General features: G+C 40.4%; 1 protein-coding gene and 1 long non-coding RNA gene across 2 annotated transcripts in view; both read right to left on the bottom strand.

Moving 5' to 3' along the window:
- LOC117754516 (hemicentin-2-like) overlaps nucleotides 1–27533 on the bottom strand; it is a 541775-nt gene that overhangs the window by 419605 nt on the left and 94637 nt on the right. The window lies entirely within an intron of this gene.
- LOC117759008 lies at nucleotides 9323–13336 on the bottom strand. The gene is made up of 4 exons (XR_004613419.1): nucleotides 13168–13336; nucleotides 12281–12362; nucleotides 12104–12164; nucleotides 9323–9581 (listed from the first exon to the last, which is right to left on the bottom strand). It is a non-coding gene; the product is annotated as an uncharacterized LOC117759008 (long non-coding RNA).

The following is a 27533-nucleotide window of genomic DNA, read 5'->3' as shown; positions in this document are numbered from 1 at the left end:
GAGAAACGATGTTTGTCAGTCAGTCACGATGACAGATAGAAATCATAGATCAGTTAAGACCTTGGCTTCCTTCCTCTTTACATTAACATGCATGAATGGACAAACACCAGTAAATCCCCTTGTTAAAATGAAGAAATGTTCTTTTATTTTGGAAATGATGCCTGAACTTATTAAAATATATTTCATGCAAATAACAGTGAGAGTAGTTCTGCAGCCTGACAGTGAATCTAACACTTTCTTTACTTTCTTGAGACTGGACTTAAAAAACATGTTGAATTATTCTTTCTTTTAACCTCATGTTAGAAGTCAGTTCCTGTTTATTTACACCTCCAGTCCATATGAAGACTGGGTCATAACAATACATTGTAAAAGGTCATAATTATGCAAACTTACATTACTTTAGTGTTCTTTACTCATTTATCACGAGGATTCAACTCATGTGAGTCAAACTTGTTTTGTCTGATACACGTGTAAAACTGTTCACTTGTGTAGACTGGACTTCATGAGCTCATGCACAGGTGCACGTGAGCAGTAGAGCGACACAGGAACCATCGACTGTTGGGTTAGATGGGCGGAGCCTCCCACTGTGCTCTGGTTGTGCGTTAACGTGGAGTCGGAATAATCAGAAGAATTAGTTCCCGACTGTGAAATTCACATGAACTCCACCTCAACTCTGGAACTGATTGTTCTGATTAGTCTGATACTACATTAAAGCACAAGCAGAACGTGGAGAGAGATCGTTTGTTTAGAAACGCAGTTATATGGTTGTAGCCAGAGTAAACACAACTATTCAGTTAAATGAGACTAGCTGGTTTTACTTTGAGAGTTAACTTCACCTGCCGTTTTTAAGTTGGAACAATCTGACAAAATTTAGTAAATGCAGTTTTTTAATTAAATTAATAAGTAGATATGAAGTAAATTTATTTACTTACTTTTTTCCAGTTAGATCAACTTTGAGAGATTCAGACTTCCATGTTCTTCACTCCACGGTGTGGTAGGACAGACACTGTACAAAGACGGATTGGGCCCCAACGATCAATCCACCAGTTTGACATTCAAGACTGGACTCACGGACGTTGAAGGGACTTTTATGTGCACACTTTTTTAAATTTTATTTATTTTTGTTCATTATTTTGGGTAAATTTATGCTGTATTGTAACTGTCAAACAAACTTGAACTGCAGGTTATGTGTTCTAATACAAGTTCATTCAAAGTAATCCCGGTGTTAATTCTCGTTACTGATATTCAAGTCCAGGGCTCCTGTTTACCTAGTATCTCTGATCCTGCTCCACATTTACACTCTTTCTAGTGTAACCAAGGGTCACACAAGCATTCATCCAACTCGTCTCTGCAACGGGACCCGCAAGCAGTTCAACTCACAGGAAGAAGACAATAAATATGTACGTGTTGGAAGTCACGTCTGACTAGCTTTATTATGAAAAGTTTCAAAACAATAGCAAATAGGAACAAATGAGCTTCACATTTAAGGTAAAAATAAAAATATATATGAACAGAATAAAAAAAAACTTTTAATGATCCTGAAAGAAAATCTGCTTTGTTGCAAAACTGTACATCACAAAGTTAGAAAACAGGAAGTTGTGAGTGAACAACAAATGAAATAAACAAGACTATAAATATGAATAATGTTGTAAAGAAAAAGTATAATTAACATCAGTCTCCTAAAGGTGCAGGAAACAAACTAATTATGTTACTAAAATGACCAAAACTAATATTAAAATAATGAGTCAATAATCCTAATGAAGAATAAGTAATAATATATAATCTTTTTTGTATAACTTATAAACCTGGATCACAGCAGAACAACATTATTCTGTTCGTAACAACATTCGAGCTTCACACCCTGAGAGAGACAGAGGAAAATGGCCGCCGTGTGAACATGGTGGATTAAAACACACCTAACTCCTTCTTCTTCATGTGTTTAACACGTGATGTGAGAAATACCACAAAACACTAAAGTGAAATCAATGGGCCTGATGCAAACTTTGAACAGACACCAGAGGCAACACAGCTCATCTGGTGTCAGCAGTTCACTTTGTGTTAACGGTCACATTCAAGGCGTTCATCACGTAAGTAGCAGCTCACATCCACATGAGACGTGGTCCCTCCAGTCCTCAGAGGAAATGAGTACAACTATCGACATTTATCCATCACACATACAAACCCACCAAGCAAGTCTGTCACTGAGTCGAGCTCATACCTCCACCAAGGCCCAACAGTCTCCCTGAATTCAATCGAGCTGCAGCAGAGTTCAATCACTCATAGAAACCAGTCCTCTAAATAATCCTGACTGTTTTCATCAGTCTCACAATTATAAAGAAAGTGATACAAACAGGCTCCTGGCTCCGCCCCTTTATCAGGATTCCTGCCCAAATTTGATGAGTTTGTGGAAAAATCGTTTTTTAGTTTTCTGGTGTAATTCTGCTGAAAAACAAACAATCAAATAGATAAGGAGTGAAAACAAAAGACCAAAAACATTTATTTAAGAAAGAATCATAAAATCACGATACATAATAATTCATTATCCATGTAATAACCACATTAATATCATGTATAAGACACAAGATGAGTCACGTGGTGTTACCACAGCCTCAAAGGCTCATCACCAAGACGTCCAACATAGTTCAGAGGGTAACAGCAAAAAAGAAATCTATTTATTGCAGAAAAGACAACAACTTCAACAACAGGCCGGCAAAATGGACAAAAGAAGGAAAACCCAACACACCAACCCACAAAGGGTCGTAGGACCTGAGAATCTTCCTTCAACCTAAACCAACATCAGAACTAAAGCTCACAGAAATAAAGCTGCGAAAACTGGACGACTGGACCCATCAGAAAAGAAAAAGAAAAGAAACAACACAACACAACAATACTCTTGCTCTAAAGGTCATGCTGTACAAACTACTGCTGCAACCGGGGATGGATACTTCCTGTTTCCTCTCACATACTTTCATCAACCAATCACAGTGCACCTGAGGAGAAGAGAAAACAGGAAACCATGAGTAGAAAGGAAATGTGTGGGTGGTTTCCTCTTTATTAAAAAGCGTGGTCTTTTAGTTTGAGAGCTGGACTTGAACGTTCAGATTTCGTGTTGTTTTTACTCAAAACCCTGCGCTTGCACTCACACAGCTCCTGCTGGTGCTTAGATTTGCTCTGCTTGTGCTCAAACTCTCCGCTTGCACTCAGATATTTTGTTGCTTGGACAGATTTCCTGTATTTAATAACTACACACTATGGTTTCTGTAAAACTCGCTTGTACGGATGTACTCTGAAGTCGTCCATCTTGGTTATGTTTGTCACAGTGGCTCTGACCTGAGGCTTCACACCAGGTCTTCCTGCTCCTCTGTGTCTTCTGTCTGTGCTGCAGCAGCGACGTTCTCATACTCAGGACAGTTGTGTGACTGATGGGGGAGAGATGAGAAAATATTAAGCCTCACTGGACTTTATTCATGAAACCTGCATATAATCACAGTTCATTCAAAATAGTTTGAACGTTGTTGCGCCCCCTGTCCATTCGTTTGTTTGTTCATCAGCAGGATTACACAAAAACTGCTAAACTGATTTCCACAAAACTTGGTGGAAGGATGGGACATGGGCCAAGAAAGAAGTGTCAACGCACCGTGACGTCACCCATTGGTTTGTGAGCTGCCATTTTGAAGCCTCCATTTTTGACATGTTGTCCAGCGCCATCTTGGTTTTTTGAAACCAGAAGTAACCATATTTGGAGGAGAGGGGGTGGAGCCTGACTCAGGGCCCAAGGACACTGCCCGCCCACCTAAACCTGCGACCTGCACCCAGTACTAGCTGTCAATCACACAGTATCCATGCCCCAATGCCTGCGGTGCTTTATGGTCTGTTTGACTCTAAGTGGATCATTCACTTCACTTTCTAGACCCAGAGTCTACGTCCATTTTAATATACGGTCAATGGAAAGAACCTTTTACATTTTGGGGCAGATTCAGACAAAGTAGCTGATCCAAGAAATGTTTTATCTCTTTCTCTAACATAGTGAGATGAAAACAGTGATATGGAGTCATTCTTTTGGCCTCACTGTCTCTCACCTCTATCATCTCCACAGCTTCATTCGCTTCTGACTTCAAGCTCAGAGTTTTCTTCATCCTGGATCGAAAACAACAAGAAACACAACATTTGACAAAATGAACTTCATAACACTGAAACTAGTGTCTGAAGACATTTGAAGAAGACAGTAAAAGAGCAGAGGGTGAACTGATGGATTTGTATTGTTTTACCTCGTCCACAGAGTCCAGACAAGCACTTGTACCAGCATGACCACCAGAGTCAGCCTGATGATATTCATGATTATCACTGACTTCCCTAGACAACAGACAGGAGACATGAGCAGTGTGGTTAGACTGATGACTCAGTTTGCCAGGTGATGCTGTTGGTCAGTCAGTATTGTCCATGTGCAATATGATGGGCTTGATATACAGCTGTGACACATCTGGAAATCCTGAGTATTGATGGTTTAAGGTTCTGGTGCAATGAAAAGGAGGGGGTGGGGGGGGGTGTAGGCTGTAAAAGACAGAGAGCTAAAATCACCTGCTCCAACAGTCAGATGTAAGGTGGCCTTACTACGTCCTTGTGTGTTCTGGGCCTCACACTGATAATTTCCACCATGTTCAGCTGTGATATCAGTGATGGTGAAGATTTGTCCTGATGCTTTTGGTGAGTCCTCGTCCTCCTTGTACCAGGTGTAATTAGCTGCTGGGTTAGCATCACTGCTGCAGGTCAGAGTCACTGAGCTGCCCTCCATGATCTCACCAGAGGGACTCACTGACACAGAGGGAGGCTTTGGAGCATCTGAAGGATAGTTTATATTAACACACAGGATGAGAATACAAACAAAACACTGTCTGTATTATTTGTTAAAAGTTTAAATATTAATTATTTCCACATTATTGTAGCTTCATGAGGAGGCGTAAACTCACACAATGTAGGAGAAGGGAAACGCTCATGTCCTTCTATAGCACAGTGATAGCTGTCTTCAGCATTAAAGTGATGGAGGTGAAAGTATTTCTTTCGTCCAACAAGTTCATTGTTATTGTACCAAACGTAGGAAAGATGATCAGGGAGCTGACACCTGCTGTGACAGGTCAGCTCTGTCCAGGTAGAATATCGATTGGCTGTTGATCTCCTCACATGTACCTGGAGCTGAGGGTCTGTGAACAAACATGTTGTTTTATTATAAACATACACACTAACATTTCAAACTGACTCTAATGTAAATGTTACCTGTGACAGACAGAGTGACTCCAGCTGAACCAGTTAAACTCCCATTAGGTTGGTTTGTTGTGAACCTGAACTTGTACACAGCTGAGTCGCTCTCTGTCAGGTTAGAGATTCTCAGAGTGCACTTGTTGTTTTCACAGAGATACTCCACACGACCTGAATACTCCGGATCAGTCCTTAGATCAACGTAAATCCCATTACTCTCTTGAATGAACCAGAAAGTTTCCTGAACTGTAGTATCATTGTTATTCCACCAGGATGGGTATGTGTAGGTACAGGTAATGTCCACTGTTGATCCTCTGAAGGCACAGATCTCAGTAGAAGTGTAACTCACATCCCAGCCATTCTGACTCCATACCACTGTAACACAGAGCACATCAGAGAATCAGTAGATAAACTTATACATTTATAAAACTAACTCCATGTATTTTCTCTGGTGAATCACCAATCGGCAGGTTTTCATTTTAAGATGATGACGATGCCAAGATGAGGAAACTTTCAGTTCACAAAAAACCCAGGGAAGTGCCCTTTAGACTTCAGTGTGAGGGAGAAACACACTGTTGGAGGTGAGGAACATGAGGGACCTTGTAGAAGTTGCTCTTGTAATGGAGCAAACTGGCCAATATGGAGGAAATGATCTGTGTCTTTTATGCAGAGTCGACCAAAGATGGACGACACGTCTCCACTTCCTCCCACTCTCCAGAAATGAAGCCAAAATATCCTGGATACCAACGCTGCCATCTTTCACATTTGGAACCACAGTCTGCACAGTAGTGATCTGGAGATGGAGCCACAGTATCAAGGTCCCGCCCATACATGAGCTCGACCAATCCTGAGTCAGCCTCAGCTGTCAATCATGAAGTTTAATCTAATTTTCATTTCATCAAATAACTAATTAAAACCAAACTTATGAGAAACATGAACAATAGAGTGTGATAAGAACGACCTAAAATGACAGAAACTATCTTTGAGAAAAATGTATTTGACTTTTTATATTGATCCATGTCCTTCCCACTAACATGGAGGAGACAGGATGTATGTTCTATACTGCAGCCAGCCTCCAGGGGGCGATCACAATGCTTTGGCTTCACTTCTGGGGAGCAGTCATGTCTTCCATCTTTATTTACACAAGCAGAATACTAGTACTAGTACTACACTAGTTTGTCAGTACTGACAGTAGTATCCCAAGAGTTCAATGTGCCCATGCAGAAAAAAGTATTTAAAGACACATGAAGTTATGGTACAATGCATTATCTCAAATACTCCAGCAGATGGTGCTGTGTTAGTGAAATACTGTAGATTAAACTCACACATTGAAGGAGAGCGGAAATCCTCGTGTCCTTTAACAGCACAGGAAACTCTGTCTGCAGAATTAAAATTATCTGAATAAGATGCTCCTTCCTTCTTCTGCTGTTGATTCTTGTACCAGACGTAGTTCAGATGATCAGGAAGACGACAACTGCTCTGACACCTGAGCTCTGCCCAGATAGAAGAGTCATACTTCACTGATCTGCTCACCTGCACATGCAAATCTGTGTGTGAGAATAAGGTATTCATTTGAGTCCAAACTGACAACACACACATGCATATAAAAGTGCACAGACACACTCAAGTGAACCAAACAAGATGTAGGAAATAAATGAATGAATGTTCAGATGTAAATGTTACCTCTGACAGACAGAGTGACTCCAGCTGAACCAGTTAAACTCCCAGTAGGTTGGTTTGTTGTGAACCTGAACTTGTACACAGCTGAGTCGCTCTCTGTCAGGTTAGAGATTCTCAGAGTGCACTTGTTGTTTCCACAGAGATACTCCACACGACCTGAATACTCCGGATCAGTCCTTAGATCAACGTGAATCCCATTACTCTCTTGAATGAACCAGAAAGTTTCCTGAACTGTAGTATCATGGTTATTAGATGTGGATGGGTATGTGTAGGTACAGTTAATGTCCACTGTTGATCCTCTGAAGGCACAGATCTCAGTAGAAGTGTAACTCACATCCCAGCCATTCTCACACTGTACCACTGTAACACAGAGAATCAGATTCATAACGACACCAGAGAACACTTAGTTTACTTTTTACTTTCAGTAGAAAAGAAACACATTTCCATGAGCAGCATTCCATAGCATTTCAACTGATGACTCCACACACTGATGACAATTCCTGCATCGAGAGGAGAGGAACTCAGTCATGATGATAATAATAATAATAATAATAATAATAATAATAATAATAATATTTTGAGCTCTATACGATAGAAACTTCTAAACAAAGATAAAAAATAATACTGATGATAATTCCTTCATATATTTTCTTTCTGCATCACTTTACAGGTGGTGATCTGAAAATGAATGAATGGTTCATTTATATTTTTACTTTCTTTCTCAAACTCACTTCAGGTGAATCAGAAGTCCGAGTGTAAAATAGAGTGAAACATGAATGTAGACGTACAGTACCTGTCACAGTGAGAAGAAGGACAACAAATCCACTCGCTGCTGCAGTTACACTCATAGTAGCTGCTGCTCTCGTCTGTGACTTCAAACAATAAAAACGTCCACAGATAAATAATGTGCACAAGATGAAACTCAGTCACATCACAGACACGTCTACCCACAACACAGAAGAGGCTGAGAAAGTCAAACTGTTAAACACATCCCACTTCCTTCCTCTTTGCACCTACCTGCATCCTGAGCCTGATGGTGGTAGAGTAAACTGTGGTTTGTACGAGTGTGAGAAACAACTTTAGTGGCTGTTCATACCAAACCTGTATCATCCACATCACAACATCTCACTGACACAAGAAAGACAAATTTAAGGAGACTTGAGAGAAACTGGGATGTTTTTAATCTCATCTGTTCAGTGTCTCATTAAGATGCAATAAAGATTGACATGAAAAAGACAAATTAAAGAAAGATTTAAAATTGAACTGGAAAATAAACTGCCATTAATACAGTAAGTGAGATTAAAATATACGAAGAGTTTCAAATCAAAAGCAAATTAGAACAAATGAGCTTCACATTAAATGTTAAAATATATGAAGAGAATAAAAAACAACTTTTAATGATCCCTAAAGAAAATCTGCTTTGTTGCAAAACTGTACATCACAAAGTTAGAAAAGAGGAAGTTGTGAGTGAACAACAAATTAAATAAACAAGACTATAGATATGAATAATGTTGTGAAGAAAAAGAAAAAGTATAATTTACATCAGTCTCCTAAAGGTGCAGCAAACAAACTTATTATGTTACTAAAATTACCAAAACTAATATTATAATGATGAATCAATAATCCTAATGAAGAATAAGTGATAATATATAATCTTTTTTGTATAACTCATAAACCTGGATCACAGCAGTACAACATTATTCTGTTCGTAACAACATTCGAGCTTCACACCCTGAGAGAGACGTCAGAGGAAAATGGCCGCCGTGTGAACATGGTGGATTAAAACACACCTAACTCCTTCTTCTTCACGTGTTTAACACGTGATGTGCGAAGTACCACAAAACACTAAAGTGAAATCAATGGGCCTGATGCAAACTTTGAACAGACACCAGAGGCAACACAGCTCATCTGGTGTCAGCAGTTCACTTTGTGTTAACGGTCACATTCAAGGTGTTCATCACGTAAGTAGCAGCTCACATCCACATGAGACGTGGTCCCTCCAGTCCTCAGAGGAAATGAGTTCAACTCCTGATCGGCTGATGATGGAAACGCTGGAAACAATAGTGTAGAAACAGAAAGAAGTGAAAGCGACAGAATCCTCTCTGTGGTTTTATCAGTAAAACTCTTTACTACCATCTAGTGGCAGCAGTGTTACACTACAATTAAATAATAATTCTTGTTTTGATTATTTTATGAATAGAAAAAAGTTAATTACAAGTTTACAGTTTGTTGACCGTCTGACACACACCGCAGATATTTTCATGTTTGAAGCTGCAAGTTATAAAATGTTTGATATTTTTCATTCAGGCTAAATGTGGTGTTTTTAACAACTTCTACAAGTTGCTGATATATTTCAGATAAAAGTCGAGTCACCGAAGTCAATTTATCCATTAGCTGTCAAGACAAGTCACTTAAAACTGAACATTCACTTCAACAATGATGCTGGAGTCTGACTGTCACCAAAGTAGGATTCATCCTGTGGGGACCATGAACAGTTGTATGAACTTCTATTCAAATCCATCCCGCAGCTGTTGAGATATTTCCATCAGGACTAAGGTGATTTCCAGACGTTGGTCTAAACAGCAGGAGGTTTTTTGACTGTGCTGTACAATGCAGCTGGATCCTCTCCAGTGTCCTGACCTCTGGTTCTGAAAGGAAATAAAACAAATAAATGATCAGGAGGTCATGGAGACGTAGCATTAAAGGAGACATATTGAGTTTCAAAGTTCTGCAAAGTTAAAAATCCCAAAGTCTGAGCTCCTCTCCTGGTAAAACGAGCTCCTCTGCCCCACAGAAAACATGAAGCTCCTGAAACACCTCACCAGTAGTCCCGCCCGTACCTCGGCATCATCGGCAGAAGCCAGGGCTGTAGCAAACGTAGCATAAGCAGTATTTAAACGTAAACAGTGGTGCGTTGAACACCTTGTGTTACGAAGTGTTGCAACAATGTTAGCGGAGGAGGTCATTCTTGGCGTTCTCGTGGAAAACATCTCGGAGGTAGATGATGTGGGTTAAAATACGCGTTGAATGCTTCAATACAGGCTGAATGTCACAGTCTCTGCTTCCGTCGTCTGGAACAGCAGCTTCTAACACCAGCATCTGTAGAGAACTTTAGAATCCATTGTGTCACTGCCTTTTTAAAACAGTCGCTGCTGATTGGGGAACACCTCTGACACACCCACCAAACGAGAGCCCGCTGCACACGGGTTCAAACAAACATGTCGTTCACCACGGAAACGCTAGTTAAACTATAAGAAATGATTTGAGATTGAATGTGTCCCTCGTAAAGTGAGAGTGGAGGATTTCCTACACGCACAGGAAGTGGTTAACCAATCACAACAGAGTGGGCCGGGTGACCAATCAGAGCAGACTGGGCATTATCAGGAGGGGGGGCCTTAAAGAGACAGGAGCTAAAACCAAGTGTTTGAGACAGAGGCTGAAAAGAGGAGCTGCAGCAATAGACAGTCTGAGGAAAGTGATGTTTTCTGAACATTAAACATTTTAAAGTCACAACACTAATTAAAATGATCAAACTGAATATGACCAGAATATGTCTCCTTTAACAATTACACATTTTTAAACAAGACAAGAAAATGAAAGTGTAAAAACAAATGACTTCTATAGGATATATCTCTGTTTATGATGTTTTGTGGTGTTAGTGAGGATAATGGTCCTGAATGAAGAGCTGCTCACCTCGGGGCAGATCTGTGAAAGTTGACAGAAGCGTACGCAACCTCCTCCACCTCCTCCACCTCCTTGTGTTTGCTGGGTTCAGCTGATCCGACGTTGGAGGAGACAGGATCCGTCTGACTCTTCATGAAGTGGACACTGGCATAGTGAAGGTCACAGTTTTCCTCAGACTGATTGGGTAGATGCTGCAAACACAAATTTGCTTTTGAATCTTGTACATGTGGCAGTATGGACAACGTTAGAGTCCAACTATAGCAGCTATTGATTTATTTAAAGCGCCTCCTTCTACACCAGACGTGTTTCAAGGACAGGAAACATGTGGTTCTACTAAAAACCAAAAGGAGGGAAGGTCTTCAGGTTGAATTCCAAACACTAACACTACAAACTTCTCACTTAGTGTGTATGTGAGCCACTTGTGTGTGCGCTTTCACCTCGGTTGTGTCCAGATAAGACTACATCTGGGAGCTGGATGTTCACGGACTGCAGCCAAGTTTGGTCAAAACAAGTTGTGTAACATCATTTAATTAGAGGTCAAGCTACACACAATATAATCCCTAGACCCCAAAACTATCTGTCAGCAAATCATTGATAAAAACTCTTTTAGCACTATATTTTGGGTGTATAGTGTGTATCATTTAATTGTATAACACTTTAATACAACTGCAGGTCTACAGACACAGAGGCACTTAAAAAAAGAAAAGTCAGGCTCACAGAAACTTGAGGGAACGAGAAGGAAGGGGGATAGGCCACACCCCCTTAACTCCCTTCTTTCTCTCAGTCTTGTTCCGACCAGCAACGAGTACACAACTCTCCGTCTCGCCGATGCACCACGCCCTACTCACTGACACTCAATGCCACACAACGCTATCTCTCCAAACTCGTAACACAATTACCTCAAATTCACGTCAAAGGGCAACATACTCACTAAATACAGATATGAAAGAACATGACTGCTCTGTCGATCAACCTTTAATTATAGAGCTGCATCCACACGCAGCCAACACTGACTTTATTTGTCCCAACGACACAGACTACGAACAGCAGTCTCACACACACTTAGTCTCAGACAGAACATCGCAAAATCAACGTATTACACAGCCACACCCAGTGGTGATCTGCTCCACATTACAGTGCTCCACACTAAAGATATTTGAACCAATCAACACAATCTTTCACAAACTTCCACAAGATTTAAAGCAGCACATGTTACAACTCAACAAACTTAGAGCAGCATCAAGTGTCAGAGTTCAGCAAAAAGTGTTGAACAAACCGCACAGCACAGAAAATTATAACACTCAGCAATTTGCTTAAATGGATAGATTACCAGAAGGAAGTTCAAACACCAGATGATTGTTTTTACAATGGCAATTTTTACTGTGATTTTAATAACTTGTTTTTAATCTTCACATGACAGAGAAAAGGGTTTGACATGAGAAATAGTGGCGTTTGAAAGGATTGGACGCTGAACTGTGTGTCTCACCTGCTCACTGTGGTCAAGTCTGTCCCCAGGATCAGCAGATTGCTGAGAGTTTCTCTTTCTTCTGATCAATTGAACCAAATAACAAACAATATACATAATAATTGAGTTGATTAAATTTAACAGGACAGATTTTCATGAATTCATCGTACAAAGCTTGAGTTGAACAGATTTGCTCACCTGATCAGTAGGAACACGGAGAGGAGAGTCACAGCGAGGAAAACTGCAGCGGCTGATCCAATGAGTGCTGATGCAGGTAAAACTATGATGAAATAACTTTTACTTAATCATTTCAAGAAATCACAATACTTAAAGGTGCAGGACGAAACATTTACAAAAACAACTTTTTGTCATGTTTGCTAAACTTGTCTCGATGTTCTGTCTGAATATAAAGACAGTTTCTTTTCTAATAAAACGTGTGAAGAGCCCTGTTCAGAGTGGCCTGTTTGTGGGCGTGTTTCTTAAAATGTTAATGAGCCACTGCTCCCCCTGCTGGGAGGTGTATGTGTGACGTGTGCACAGGAGCAGGGTTTTGTTTTCACCACTGTCTGTCTGCTGAGAGCTGTTTGCTCGTCACGTGAATGTGCACAGTGAAGGAAATATCTTTCCAGTTTACTGAGGATGGTGAAAGCTTTATGGATGTTTTAACTGATGCTGGGTGGATTCCTCTTTGTGCTGCTGATGGTCTGACTGTGAATATTTATGGGGCAGAAGTCAAACGACCCATATCTGCACATTTAAAATGTAAAGGACAAAGAATGGGACAGATTCAATATATCTTCACTTACTATACTTTAATCATCCAGAAAAATTATTAGCAATATAATTGTTGACCTAGTTTTTGTGTCATGTGCTTCATGATTCTCAGCTGACGACCTCAATAGTCAGTTTGTCAGGTGATGCTGTTGGTCAGTCAGTATTGTTCATGTGCAATATGATGAGCTTGATATACAGCTGTGACACATCTAGAAATCCTGAGGTTTGATGGTTTAAGGTTCTGGTGCAATGAAAAGGAGGGGGGGGGGGGGGGGGGGTGTAGGCTGTAAAAGTCAGAGAGCTAAAATCACCTGCTCCAACAGTCAGATGTAAGGTGGCCTTACTACGTCCTTGTGTGTTCTGGGCCTCACACTGATAATTTCCACCATGTTCAGCTGTGATATTAGTGATGGTGAAGATTTGTCCTGATGCTTTTGGTGAGTCCTCGTCCTCCTTGGACCAGGTGTAATTAGCTGCTGGGTTAGCATCACTGCTGCAGGTCAGATTCACTGAGCTGCCCTCCATGATCTCACCAGAGGGACTCACTGACACAGAGGGAACCTTTGGAGCATCTGAAGGATAGTTTATATTAACACACAGGATGAGAATACAATCAAAACACTGTCTGTTTTATTTATTAAAGTTTAAATTTAAATTATTTCCACATTATTGTAGCTTCATGAGGAGGCGTAAACTCACACAATGTAGGAGAAGGGAAACGATGTCCTTCTATAGCACAGTGATAGCTGTCTTCAGCATTAAAGTGTTGGAGGTGAAAGTATTTTTTTCGTCCAACAAGTTCATTGTTATTGTACCAAACGTAGGAAAGATGATCAGGGAGCTGACACCTGCTGTGACAGGTCAGCTCTGTCCAGGTAGAATATGGATTGGCTGTTGATCTCCTCACATGTACCTGGAGCGGAGGGTCTGTGAACAAACATGTTATTTTATTTCAACACACACACTAACATTTCAAACTGACTCTAATGAAAATGTTACCTGTGACATTCAGAGTGACTCCAGCTGAACCAGTTAAACTCCCAGTAGGTTGGTTTGTTGTGAACCTGAACTTGTACACAGCTGAGTCGCTCTCTGTCAGGTAAGAGATTCTCAGAGTGCACTTGTTGTTTTCACAGAGATACTCCACACGACCTGAATACTCCGGATCAGTCCTTAGATCAACGTGAATCCCATTACTCTCTTGAATGAACCAGAAAGTTTCCTGAACTGTAGTATCATGGTTATTCCACCTGGATGGGTATGTGTAGGTACAGGTAATGTCCACTGTTGATCCTCTGAAGGCACAGATCTCAGTAGAAGTGTAACTCACATCCCAGCCATTCTGACTCCATACCACTGTAACACAGAGCACATCAGAGAATCAGAAGATAAACTAGTACATTTATAAAACTAACTCCATGTATTTTCTCTGGTGAATCACCAGTCGGCAGGTTTTCATTTTAAGATGATGACGAGGCCAAGATGAGGAAACTTTCAGTTCACAAAAAACCCAGGGAAGTGCCCTTTAGACTTCAGAGTGAGGGAGAAACACACTGTTGGAGGTGAGGAACATGAGGGACCTTGTAGAAGTTGCTCTTATAATGGAGCAAACTGGCCAATATGGAGGAAATGATCTGTGTCTTTTATGCAGAGTCGACCAAAGATGGACGACACGTCTCCACTTCCTCCCACTCTCCAGAAATGAAGCCAAAATATCCTGGATACCAACGCTGCCATCTTTCACATTTGGAACCACAGTCTGCATAGTAGTGATCCGGAGATGGAGCCACAGTATCAAGGTCCCGCCCATACATGAGCTCGACCAATCCTGAGTCAGCCTCAGCTGTCAATCATGAAGTTTAATCTAATTTTCATTTCATCAAATAACTAATTAAAACCAAACTTATGAGAAACATGAACAATAGAGTGTGATAAGAACGACCTAAAATGACACAAACTATCTTTGAGAAAAATGTATTTGACTTTTTAGATTGGTCCATGTTCCATCCACTAACATGGAGGAGGCAGGATGTATGTTCTATACTGCAGCCAGCCACCAGAGGGCGATCACAATGCTTTGGCTTCTCTTCTGGGGAGCAGTCATGTCTTCCATCTTTATTTACACAAGCAGAATACTAGTACTAGCAGTACACTAGTTTGTCAGTACTGACAGTAGTATCCCAAGAGTTCAATGTGCCCATGCAGAAAAAAGTATTTAAAGACACATGAAGTTATGGTACAATGCATTATCTCAAATACTCCAGCAGATGGTGCTGTTAGTGAAATACTGTAGATTAAACTCACACATTGACGGAGAGCGGAAATCCTCGTGTCCTTTAACAGCACAGGAAACTCTGTCTGCAGAATAAAAATAATCTGTATAAGATGCTCCTTCCCTCTTCTTCTGTTGATTCTTGTACCAGACGTAGTTCAGATGATCAGGAAGACGACAACTGCTCTGACACCTGAGCTCTGCCCAGATAGAAGAGTCATACTTCACTGATCTGCTCACCTGCACATGCAAATCTGTGTGTGAGAATAAGGAATTCATTTTAGTCCAAACTGACAACACACACATGCATATAAAAGTGCACAGACACACTCAAGTGAACCAAACAATATGTAGGAAATAAATGAATGAATGTTCAGATGTAAATGTTACCTGTGACAGACAGAGTGACTCCAGCTGAACCAGTAAAACTCCCATTAGGTTGGTTTGTTGTGAACCTGAACTTGTACACAGCTGAGTCGCTCTCTCTCAGGTTAGAGATTCTCAGAGTGCACTTGTTGTTTTCACAGAGATACTCCACACGACCTGAATACTCCGGATCAGTCCTTAGATCAACGTGAATCCCATTACTCTCTTGAATGAACCAGAAAGTTTCCTGAACTGTAGTATCATGGTTATTAAATGTGGATGGGTATGTGTAGGTACAGGTAATGTCCACTGTTGATCCTCTGACGGCACAGATCTCAGTAGAAGTGTAACTCACATCCCAGCCATTCTCACACTGTACCACTGTAACACAGAGAATCAGATTCATAACGACACCAGAGAACACTTAGTTTACTTTTTACTTTCTGTAGAAAAGAAACACATTTCCATGCGTAGCATTCCATAGCATTTCAACTGATGACTCCACACACTGATGACAATTCCTGCATCGAGAGGAGAGGAACTCAGTCATGATGATAATAATAATAATAATAATAATAATAATAATAATAATAATAATAATGTTTCAGACTCTGTAATATTTTTAGCTCTAGACGATCCGCCTGAAATAAAATATTAACAGATACAAAATAATACTGATGATAATTCCTTCATATATTTTCTTTCTGCATCACTTTACAGGTGGTGATCTGAAAATGAATGAATGGTTCATTTATATTTTTTACTTTCTTTCTCAAACTCACTTCAGGTGAATCAGAAGTCCGAGTGTAAAATAGAGTGAAACATGAATGTAGACGTACAGTACCTGTCACAGTGAGAAGAAGGACAACAAATCCACTCGCTGCTGCCGTTACACTCATAGTAGCTGCTGCTCTCGTCTGTGACTTCAAACAATAAAAACGTCCACAGATAAATAATGTGCACAAGATGAAACTCAGTCACATCACAGACACGTCTACCTACAACACAGAAGAGTCTGAGAATAAAGACAGATTCTGAAAGAGAAAGATAAATTTAAACTGTTAAACACCCCCAACTTCCTTCCTCTTTCCACTTACGTGCTTGCTGAGCCCGATGGTGAAAGATTAAACCTAAAACAAAGAAGTAACTTGTGTTTTGTACAAACTGTGAATTTCCTCATTTTACAGAGTGTTAGAAACGACTATAGTGGCTGTTCGTACCAAACCTGAATCTTCCTCAACTGAAGCTGTAAGCAGCGTTGAACAGGCCTGCCCCCCCTCGATCCAGCCAGTTGACGCAGTGGTTTACTTTTCTCAACCGTCCGACACTGCACGATTGAGAAAGATGCTAATTCCGGCGTGGAGTGTGCAGCTGTGTACATGCTTCCTGTGTCCACTATGTGGCACCGGAGAACACACCCTGCACGCACTATGCTGCTGTATATCAAGAGTAGAACACGACATGAACATTCCTTGTAAACCGAAGCATCATTAACACAAGGGTTACTTCCAGTGACCAGTAGGGGGCACAATGACTGTGACTGAATATGAATGATTTAAAAAAATGAACACTTGAAGATGCACCAGTGTGAGAAGAACTACCAAGAATGACAGGCACCATCTTTGAGAAAAAGGTATTTGATTTGTATACAGACATTTTTTAGTTTGGTCCATGTCCCATCCACTGACAAATGATTTGTCTTGTTCCTTGTTTTTTTTCCCATCTTCTTTTATTCTCAAGAATTCATTTAAATTAAGTTTTATTTTTTTTTAAATGAATATGGTCATTTATTATTTGTGATTTCTTCATTTTTGCTGTGCTCATCACTCAGAGTTTTTATGCAGCCGGAACAGGAGATTAAACTGTTTGTGCTGTGTGTTTTCAAAACTGTTGATATATATATATATATATATATATATATATATTATTACTTATTACTGGAGATGTGAGAATATCCTTTTTTAACTAAGTCATCAGTGTCTGTTCTTTTTTGTCCAGTTTGGGCTACTGTAAAAAACATGTCTGCCTCCGTAGAGATCACTTCACATCACTGGGATTATTTTATATTCAATTTCTGCCAATAGATCATTTTCACTTAAATCTTACACACTGGACCTTTAAGATACTTAAAAATAATCAACTATGATTTCAAGATCAGAAAAGTATCAGAAACAAAACTCTTTTTTTGGAAACATGTTCAGTCTGAGCTGTTCTTGAACGTCTGTTACCAAGTGGAGAATTTAGGTGAACTGATCCCAGGCTGTCGTCAGTTCTGAAAATGTTCTGAGAATTGAATTTCAGCATCAGGGCGGCAGGAGACTGGGGATTAAGTGTAAAATCCCCAAATACCGGAACATTTGTGATTGGTCAAGTATTTTTTCCCCCAGTTATCTGAATATACATTGTGCTTCAACACATCAACATGGAGCTGAGTATTTACGTTATAGACGATAACCTTAGGAAAACGTAAACAGTGCCTGCAATGACAAAGCGTTATGTTGAATTATGGTTGTTTTTTTTTGCTCTTCTGTATGACTGCCACCTGCTGGGCTAAAGTGGAACAGCTTATTTTAGCTGTAGTTTTTCGTAAATATTGGCGAATGTCATAAATTTCACCAGGTCTTTAGAAGGTCGTGGAAACAAAGGCAAGCAACGGTCTGAAGGAACATTTTAGTTTCTTAAAAAAAGTCGAAACAAAGTACTGCAGCATTACTGGTTTTGATTGTCCAGGTACAGTCGCAAATAAACATTGACTGCATGGGATTTCAAAATGTTGTGACACACACACACACACACACACACACACACACACACACACACACACACACACACACACACACACACACACACACACACACACACACACACACACACACACACACACAGAGAGGTCATTTCACCTGCCTTTGGAGTCAAGTGGTTTCCCCTGTGAGCATAAGGGACTGAGGATATTGCTCCATGTCTCCATAGATGCACTGATAATTTTACTAAATGTTTTTTTATTAATTAAAACAAGGATATAAGTAGGTGACAGGATGTGGAGGAATCTTAAAAATAAATACAATTTGTTTAAAGGTTTTGACGTCTGGGTTACAAAGATCTGCACAGGGAATATATTCCTCAATGCATTTAGGATCTGCGTCACTCTTGAATAGATTAAAGACACTGAAAATGTTATATCTAAAAAAAACTTCATGAAAACATATCTACATTTGAGAAATCGAGCTGATTAAACAGAGTTAAAATATGTTCAAATCTGCAGCCTCTGCCTTTACGACTTCCTCACTTTTGTGTCCGTGATGTTTGTCTAATCTCGGCTCTTGAGCTCAGTCCAAGTCTCTGACTCAGGTATATTCATGTTTGAAGCTGCAAGTTATAAAATGTTTGATATTTTTCATTCAGGCTAAATGTGGCGTTTTTAACAACTTCTACAAGTTGCTGAAATATTTCAGATAAAAGTCGAGTCACCGAAGTCGTTTGGATTCATCCTCGGGGCAATTTATCCATTAGCTGTCAAGACAAGTCACTTAAAACTGAACATTCACTTCAACAATGATGCTGGAGTCTGACTGTCACCAAAGTAGGATTCATCCTGTGGGGACCATGAACAGTTGTATGAACTTCTATTCAAATCCATCCCGCAGCTGTTGAGATATTTCCATCGGGACTGAGGTGATTTCCAGACGTTGGTCTAAACAGCAGGAGGTTTTTTGACTGTGCTGTACAATGCAGCTGGATCCTCTCCAGTGTCCTGACCTCTGGTTCTGAAAGGAGATAAAACAAATAAATGATCAGGAGGTCATGGAGACGTAGCATTAAAGGAGACATATTGAGTTTCAAAGTTCTGCAAAGTTAAAAAGCCCAAAGTCTGAGCTCCTCTCCTGGTAAAACGAGCTCCTCTGCCCCACAGAAAACATGAAGCTCCTGAAACACCTCACCAGTAGTCCCGCCCGTACCTCTGCATCATCGGCAGAAGCAAGGGCTGTAGCAAACGTAGCAGAAGCAGTATTTAAACGTAAACAGTGGTGCGTTGAACACATTGTGTTACGAAGTGTTAGCGGAGGAGGTCATTCTTGGCGTTCTCGTGGAAAACATCTCGGAGGTAGATGATGTGGGTTAAAATACGTGTCGAATGCTTCAATACAGGCTGAATGTCACAGTCTCTGCTTCCGTCGTCTGGAACAGCAGCTTCTAACACCAGCATCTGTAGAGAACTTTAGAATCCATTGTGTCACTGCCTTTTTAAAACAGTCGCTGCTGATTGGGGAACACCTCTGACACACCCACCAAACGAGAGCCCGCTGCACACAGGTTCAAACAAACATGTCGTTCACCACGGAAACGCTAGTTAAACTATAAGAAATGATTTGAGATTGAATGTGTCCCTCGTAAAGTGAGAGTGGAGGATTTCCTACACGCACAGGAAGTGGTTAACCAATCACAACAGAGTGGACCGGGTGACCAATCAGAGCAGAATGGGCATTATCAGGAGGGGGGGGGCCTTAAAGAGACAGGAGCTAAAACCAAGTGTTTGAGACAGAGGCTGAAAAGAGGAGCTGCAGCAATAGACAGTCTGAGGAAAGTGATGTTTTCTGAACATTAAACATTTTAAAGTCACAACACTAATTAAAATGATCAAACTGAATATGAGCAGAATATGTCTCCTTTAACAAATACACATTTTTAGACAAACAAGAAAATGAAAATGTAAAAACAAATGACTTCTATAGGATATATCTCTGTTTATGATGTTTTGTGGTGTTAGTGAGGATAATGGTCCTGAATGAAGAGCTGCTCACCTCGGGGCAGATCTGTTAAAGTTGACAGAAGCGTACGCAACCTCCTCCGCCTCCTTGTGTTTGCTGGGTTCAGCTGATCCGACGTTGGAGTAGCGGGGATCCGTCTGTCTCTTCATGAAGTGGACACTGGCATAGTGAAGGTCACAGTTTTCCTCAGACTGATTGGGTAGATGCTGCAAACACAAATTTGCTTTTGAATCTTGTACATGTGGCAGTATGGGCAACGTTAGAGTCCAACTATAGCAGCTATTGATTTATTTAAAGCGCCTCCTTCTACACCAGACATGTTTCAAGGACAGGAAACATGTGGTTCTACTAAAAACCAAAAAGAGGGAAGGTCTTCAGTTTGAATTCCAAACATGAACACTACAAACTTCTCACTTAGTGTGTATGTGAGCCACTTGTGTGTGCGCTTTCACCTCGGTTGTGTCCAGATAAGACTACATCTGGGAGCTGGATGTTCACGTACTGCAGCCAAGTTTGGTCGAAACAAGTTGTGTAACATCATTTAATTAGAGGTCGAGCTACACACAATATAATCCCTAGACCCCAAAACTATCTGTAAGCAAATCATTGATAAAACTCTTTTAGCACTATATTTTGGGTGTATAGTGTGTATCATTTAATTGTATAACACTTTAATACAACTGCAGGTCTACAGACACAGAGGCACTTCAAAAAAGAAAAGTCAGGCTCACAGAAACTTGAAGGAGCGAGAAGGAAGGGGGATAGGCCACACCCCCTTAACTCCCTTCTTTCTCTCAGTCTTGTTCCGACCAGCAACGAGTACACAACTCTCCGTCTCTCCGATGCACCACGCCCTACTCACCGACACTCAATGCCACACAACGCTATCTCTCCAAACTCGTAACACAATTACCTCAAATACACGTCAAAGGGCAACATACTCACTAAATACAGATATGAAAGAAAACGAATGCTCTGTCGATCAACCTTTAATTATAGAGCTGCATCCACACGCAGCCAACACTGACTTTATTTGTCCCAACGACACAGACTACGAACAGCAGTCTCACACACACTTAGTCTCAGACAGAACAACGCAAAATCAACGTATTACACAGCCACACCCAATGGTGATCTGCTCCACATTACAGTGCTCCACACTAAAGATATCTGAACCAATCAATACAATCTTTCACAAACTTCCACAAGATTTAAAGCAGCACATGTTACAAATCAACAAACTTAGAGCAGCATCAAGTGTCATAGTTCAGCAAAAACTGTTGAACAAACCGCACAGCACAGAAAATTATAACACTCAGCAATTTGCTTAAATGGATAGATTACCAGAAGGAAGTTCAAACACCAGATGATTGTTTTTACAATGGCAATTTTGACTGTGATTTTAATAACTAGTTTTTAATCTTCACATGACAGAGAAAAGGGTTTGACGTGAGAAATAGTGGCGTTTGAAAGGATTGGACGCTGAACTGTGTGTCTCACCTGCTCACTGTGGTCAAGTCTGTCCCCAGGATCAGCAGATTGCTGAGAGTTTCTCTTTTTTCTGATCAATTGAACCAAATAACAAACAATATACATAATAATTGAGTTGATTTAATTTAACAGGACAGATTTTCAGGAATTCATCGTACAAAGCTTTAGTGGAACAGATTTGCTCACCTGATCAGTAGGAACACGGAGAGGAGAGTCACAGCGAGGAAAACTGCAGCGGCTGATCCAATGAGTGCTGATCTCAATGATCCAGGTGAAACTATGATGAAATAACTTTTACTTCATCATTTCAAGAAATCACAATACTTAAAGGTGCAGGACGAAACATTTACAAAAACAACTTTTTGTCATGTTTGCGAAAACTGTCTCGATGTTCTGACTGAATATAAAGACAGTTTCTTCTCTAATAAAACGTGTGAAGAGCCCTGTTCAGAGTGGCCTGTTTGTGGGCGTGTCTCTTAAACTTTTAATGAGCCACTGCTCCCCCTGCTGGGAGGTGTATGTGTGACGTGTGCACAGGAGCAGGGTTTTGTTTTCACCACTGTCTGCTGAGAGCTGTTTGCTCGTCACGTGAATGTGCACAGTGAAGGAAATATCTTTCAAGTTTACTGAGGATGGTGAAAGCTTTATGGATGTTTTAACTGATGCTGGGTGGATTCCTCTTTGTGCTGCTGATGGTCTGACTGTGAATATTTATGGGGCAGAAGTCAAACGACCCATATCTGCACATTTAAAATGTAAAGGACAAAGAATGGGACAGATTCAATATATCTTCACTTACTGTACTTTAATCGTCCAGAAAAATGATTAGCAATAAAATTGTTGACCTAGTTTTTGTGTCAGGTGCTTCATGATTCTCAGCTGACGACCTCAATAGTCAGTTTGCCAGGTGATGCTGTTGGTCAGTCAGTATTGTTCATGTGCAATATGATGGGCTTGAAGGAGGGGGAGGGGGGGGGGGTGTAGGCTGTAAAAGTCAGAGAGCTAAAATCACCTGCTCCAACAGTCAGATGTAAGGTGGCCTTACTACGTCCTTGTGTGTTCTGGGCCTCACACTGATAATTTCCACCATGTTCAGCTGTGATATTAGTGATGGTGAAGATTTGTCCTGATGCTTTTGGTGAGTCCTCGTCCTCCTTGTACCAGGTGTAATTAGCTGCTGGGTTAGCATCACTGCTGCAGGTCAGAGTCACTGAGCTGCCCTCCATGATCTCACTAGAGGGACTCACTGACACAGAGGGAGGCTTTGGAGCATCTGAAGGATAGTTTATATTAACACACACAGGATGAGAATACAATCAAAACACTGTCTGTGTTATTTGTTAAAGTTTAAATTTAAATTATTTCCACATTATTGTAGCTTCATGAGGAGGCGTAAACTCACACAATGTAGGAGAAGGGAAACGCTCATGTCCTTCTATAGCACAGTGATAGCTGTCTTCAGCATTAAAGTGTTGGAGGTGAAAGTATTTTTTTCGTCCAACAAGTTCATTGTTATTGTACCAAACGTAGGAAAGATGATCAGGGAGCTGACACCTGCTGTGACAGGTCAGCTCTGTCCAGGTAGAATATGGATTGGCTGTTGATCTCCTCACATGTACCTGGAGCTGAGGGGCTGTGAACAAACATGTTATTTTATTTCAACATACACACTAACATTTCAAACTGACTCTAATGAAAACGTTACCTGTGACAGACAGAGTGACTCCAGCTGAACCAGTTAAACTCCCAGTAGGTTGGTTTGTTGTGAACCTGAACTTGTACACAGCTGAGTCGCTCTCTGTCAGGTTAGAGATTCTCAGAGTGCACTTGTTGTTTCCACAGAGATACTCCACACGACCTGAATACTCCGGATCAGTCCTTAGATCAACGTAAATCCCATTACTCTCTTGAATGAACCAGAAAGTTTCCTGAACTGTAGTAACATGGTCATTCAACCTGGATGGGTATGTGTAGGTACAGGTAATGTCCACTGTTGATCCTCTGAAGGCACAGATCTCAGTAGAAGTGTAACTCACATCCCAGTCAATCTGACTCCATACCACTGTAACACAGAGCACATCAGAGAATCAGAAGATAAACTTATACATTTATAAAACTAACTCCATGTATTTTCTCTGGTGAATCAACAGTCGGCAGGTTTTCATTTTAAGATGATGACGATGCCAAGATGAGGAAACTTTCAGTTCACAAAAAACACAGGGAAGTGCCCTTTAGACTTCAGAGTGAGGGAGAAACACACTGTTGGAGGTGAGGAACATGAGGGACCTTGTAGAAGTTGCTCTTATAATGGAGCAAACTGGCCAATATGGAGGAAATGATCTGTATCTTTTATGCAGAGTCGACCAAAGATGGACGACACGTCTCCACTTCCTCCCACTCTCCAGAAATGAAGCCAAAATATCCTGGATACCAACGCTGCCATCTTTCACATTTGGAACCACAGTCTGCACAGTAGTGATCTGGAGATGGAGCCACAGTATCAAGGTCCCGCCCATACATGAGTTCGACCAATCCTGAGTCAGCCTCAGCTGTCAATCATGAAGTTTAATCTTATTTTCATTTCATCAAATAACAAATTAAAACCAAACTTATAAGAAACATGAACAACAGAGTGTGATAAGAACGACCTAAAATGACAGAAACCATCTTTGAGAAAAATGTATTTGACTTTTTAGATTGGTCCATGTCCTTCCCACTAACATGGAGGAGACAGGATGTATGTTCTATACTGCAGCCAGCCACCAGGGGGTGATCACAATGCTTTGGCTTCACTTCTGGGGAGCAGTCATTTCTTCAATCTTTATTTACACAAGCAGAATACTAGTACTAGTACTACACTAGTTTGTCAGTACTGACAGTAGTATCCCAAGAGTTCAATGTGCCCATGCAGAAAAAAGTATTTAAAGACACATGAAGTTATGGTACAACGCATTATCTCAAATACTCCAGCAGATGGTGCTGTTAGTGAAATACTGTAGATTAAACTCACACATTGACGGAGAGCGGAAATCCTTGTGTCCTTTAACAGCACAGGAAACTCTGTCTGCAGAATCAAAATATAAGGTATAAGATGCTCCTTCCTTCTTCTTCTGTTGATTCTTGTACCAGACGTAGTTCAGATGATCAGGAAGACGACAACTGCTCTGACACCTGAGCTCTGCCCAGTTATAAGAGTCAGACTTCACTGATGTGCTCACCTGCACATGCAAATCTGTGTGTGAGAATAAGGAATTCATTTTAGTCCAAACTGACAACACACACATGCATATAAAAGTGCACAGACACACTCAAGTGAACCAAACAAGATGTAGGAAATAAATGAATGAATGTTCAGATGTAAATGTTACCTGTGACAGACAGAGTGACTCCAGCTGAACCAGTTAAACTCCCAGTAGGTTGGTTTGTTGTGAACCTGAACTTGTACACAGCTGAGTCGCTCTCTCTCAGGTTAGAGATTCTCAGAGTGCACTTGTTGTTTTCACAGAGATACTCCACACGACCTGAATACTCCGGATCAGTCCTTAGATCAACGTGAATCCCATTACTCTCTTGAATGAACCAGAAAGTTTCCTGAACTGTAGTATCATGGTTATTAAATGTGGATGGGTATGTGTAGGTACAGGTAATGTCCACTGTTGATCCTCTGAAGGCACAGATCTCAGTAGAAGTGTAACTCACATCCCAGCCATTCTCACACTGTACCACTGTAACACAGAGAATCAGATTCATAACGACACCAGAGAACACTTAGTTTACTTTTTACTTTCTGTAGAAAAGAAACACATTTCCATGAGCAGCATTCCATAGCATTTCAACTGATGACTCCACACACTGATGACAATTCCTGCATCGAGAGGAGAGGAACTCAGTCATGATGATAATAATAATAATAATAATAATAATGTTTCAGACTCTGTAATATTTTGAGCTCTAGACGATAGAAACTTCTAAACAAAGATACAAATTAATACTGATGATAATTCATTCATATATTTTCTTTCTGCGTCACTTTACAGGTGGTGATCTGAAAATGAATGAATGGTTCATTTATATTTTTTACTTTCTTTCTCAAACTCACTTCAGGTGAATCAGAAGTCCGAGTGTAAAATAGAGTGAAACATGAATGTAGACGTACAGTACCTGTCACAGTGAGAAGAAGGACAACAAATCCACTCGCTGCTGCAGTTACACTCATAGTAGCTGCTGCTCTCGTCTGTGACTTCAAACAATAAAAACGTCCACAGATAAATAATGTGCACAAGATAAAACTCAGTCACATCACAGACACGTCTACCTACAACACAGAAGAGTCTGAGAATAAAGACAGATTCTGAAAGATAAAGATAAATGTAAACTGTTAAACACCCCCAACTTCCTTCCTCTTTCCACTTACATGCTTGCTGAGCCCGATGGTGAAAGATTAAACCTAAAACAAAGAAGTAACTTGTGTTTTGTACAAACTGTGAATTTCCTCATTTTACAGAGTGTTAGAAACGACTATAGTGGCTGTTCCCACCAAACCTGAATCTTCCTCAACTAAAGCTGTAAGCAGCGTTGAACAGGCCTGCCCCCCCCTCGATCCAGCCAGTTGACGCAGTGGTTTACTTTTCTCAACCGTCCGACACTGCACGATTGAGAAAGATGCTAATTCCGGCGTGGAGTGTGCAGCTGTGTACATGCTTCCTGTGTCCACTATGTGGCACCGGAGAACACACCCTGCACGCACTATGCTGCTGTATATCAAGAGTAGAACACGACATGAACATTCCTTGTAAACCGAAGGGTAATTAACACAAGGGTTACTTCCAGTGACCAGTAGGGGGCACAATGACTGTGACTGAATATGAATGATTTAAAAAAATGAACACTTGAAGATGCACCAGTGTGAGAAGAACTACCAAGAATGACAGGCACCATCTTTGAGAAAAAGGTATTTGATTTGTATACAGACATTTTTTAGTTTGGTCCATGTCCCATCCACTGACAAATGATTTGTCTTGTTCCTTGTTTTTTTTCCCATCTTCTTTTATTCTCAAGAATTCATTTAAATTAAGTTTTATTTTTTTAAAAATGAATATGGTCTTTTATTATTTGTGATTTCTTCATTTTTGCTGTGCTCATCACTCAGAGTTTTTATGCAGCCGGAACAGGAGATTAAACTGTTTGTGCTGTGTGTTTTCAAAACTGTTGATATATATATATATATATATATATATATATATATATTATTACTTATTACTGGAGATGTGAGAATATCCTTTTTTAACTAAGTCATCAGTGTCTGTTCTTTTTTGTCCAGTTTGGGCTACTGTAAAAAACATGTCTGCCTCCGTAGAGATCACTTCACATCACTGGGATTATTTTATATTCAATTTCTGCCAATAGATCATTTTCACTTAAATCTTACACACTGGACCTTTAAGATACTTAAAAATAATCAACTATGATTTCAAGATCAGAAAAGTATCAGAAACAAAACTCTTTTTTTGGAAACATGTTCAGTCTGAGCTGTTCTTGAACGTCTGTTACCAAGTGGAGAATTTAGGTGAACTGATCCCAGGCTGTCGTCAGTTCTGAAAATGTTCTGAGAATTGAATTTCAGCATCAGGGCGGCAGGAGACTGGGGATTAAGTGTAAAATCCCCAAATACCGGAACATTTGTGATTGGTCAAGTATTTTTTCCCCCAGTTATCTGAATATACATTGTGCTTCAACACATCAACATGGAGCTGAGTATTTACGTTATAGACGATAACCTTAG

Source organism: Hippoglossus hippoglossus, chromosome 1 (genome assembly GCF_009819705.1).
Source record: "Hippoglossus hippoglossus isolate fHipHip1 chromosome 1, fHipHip1.pri, whole genome shotgun sequence".
In the NCBI taxonomy this organism is placed as follows: Eukaryota; Metazoa; Chordata; class Actinopteri; order Pleuronectiformes; family Pleuronectidae; genus Hippoglossus; species Hippoglossus hippoglossus.
Note: the sequence above shows the minus strand (reverse complement) of the source record. Positions and strands in the feature narration are given on the sequence as shown.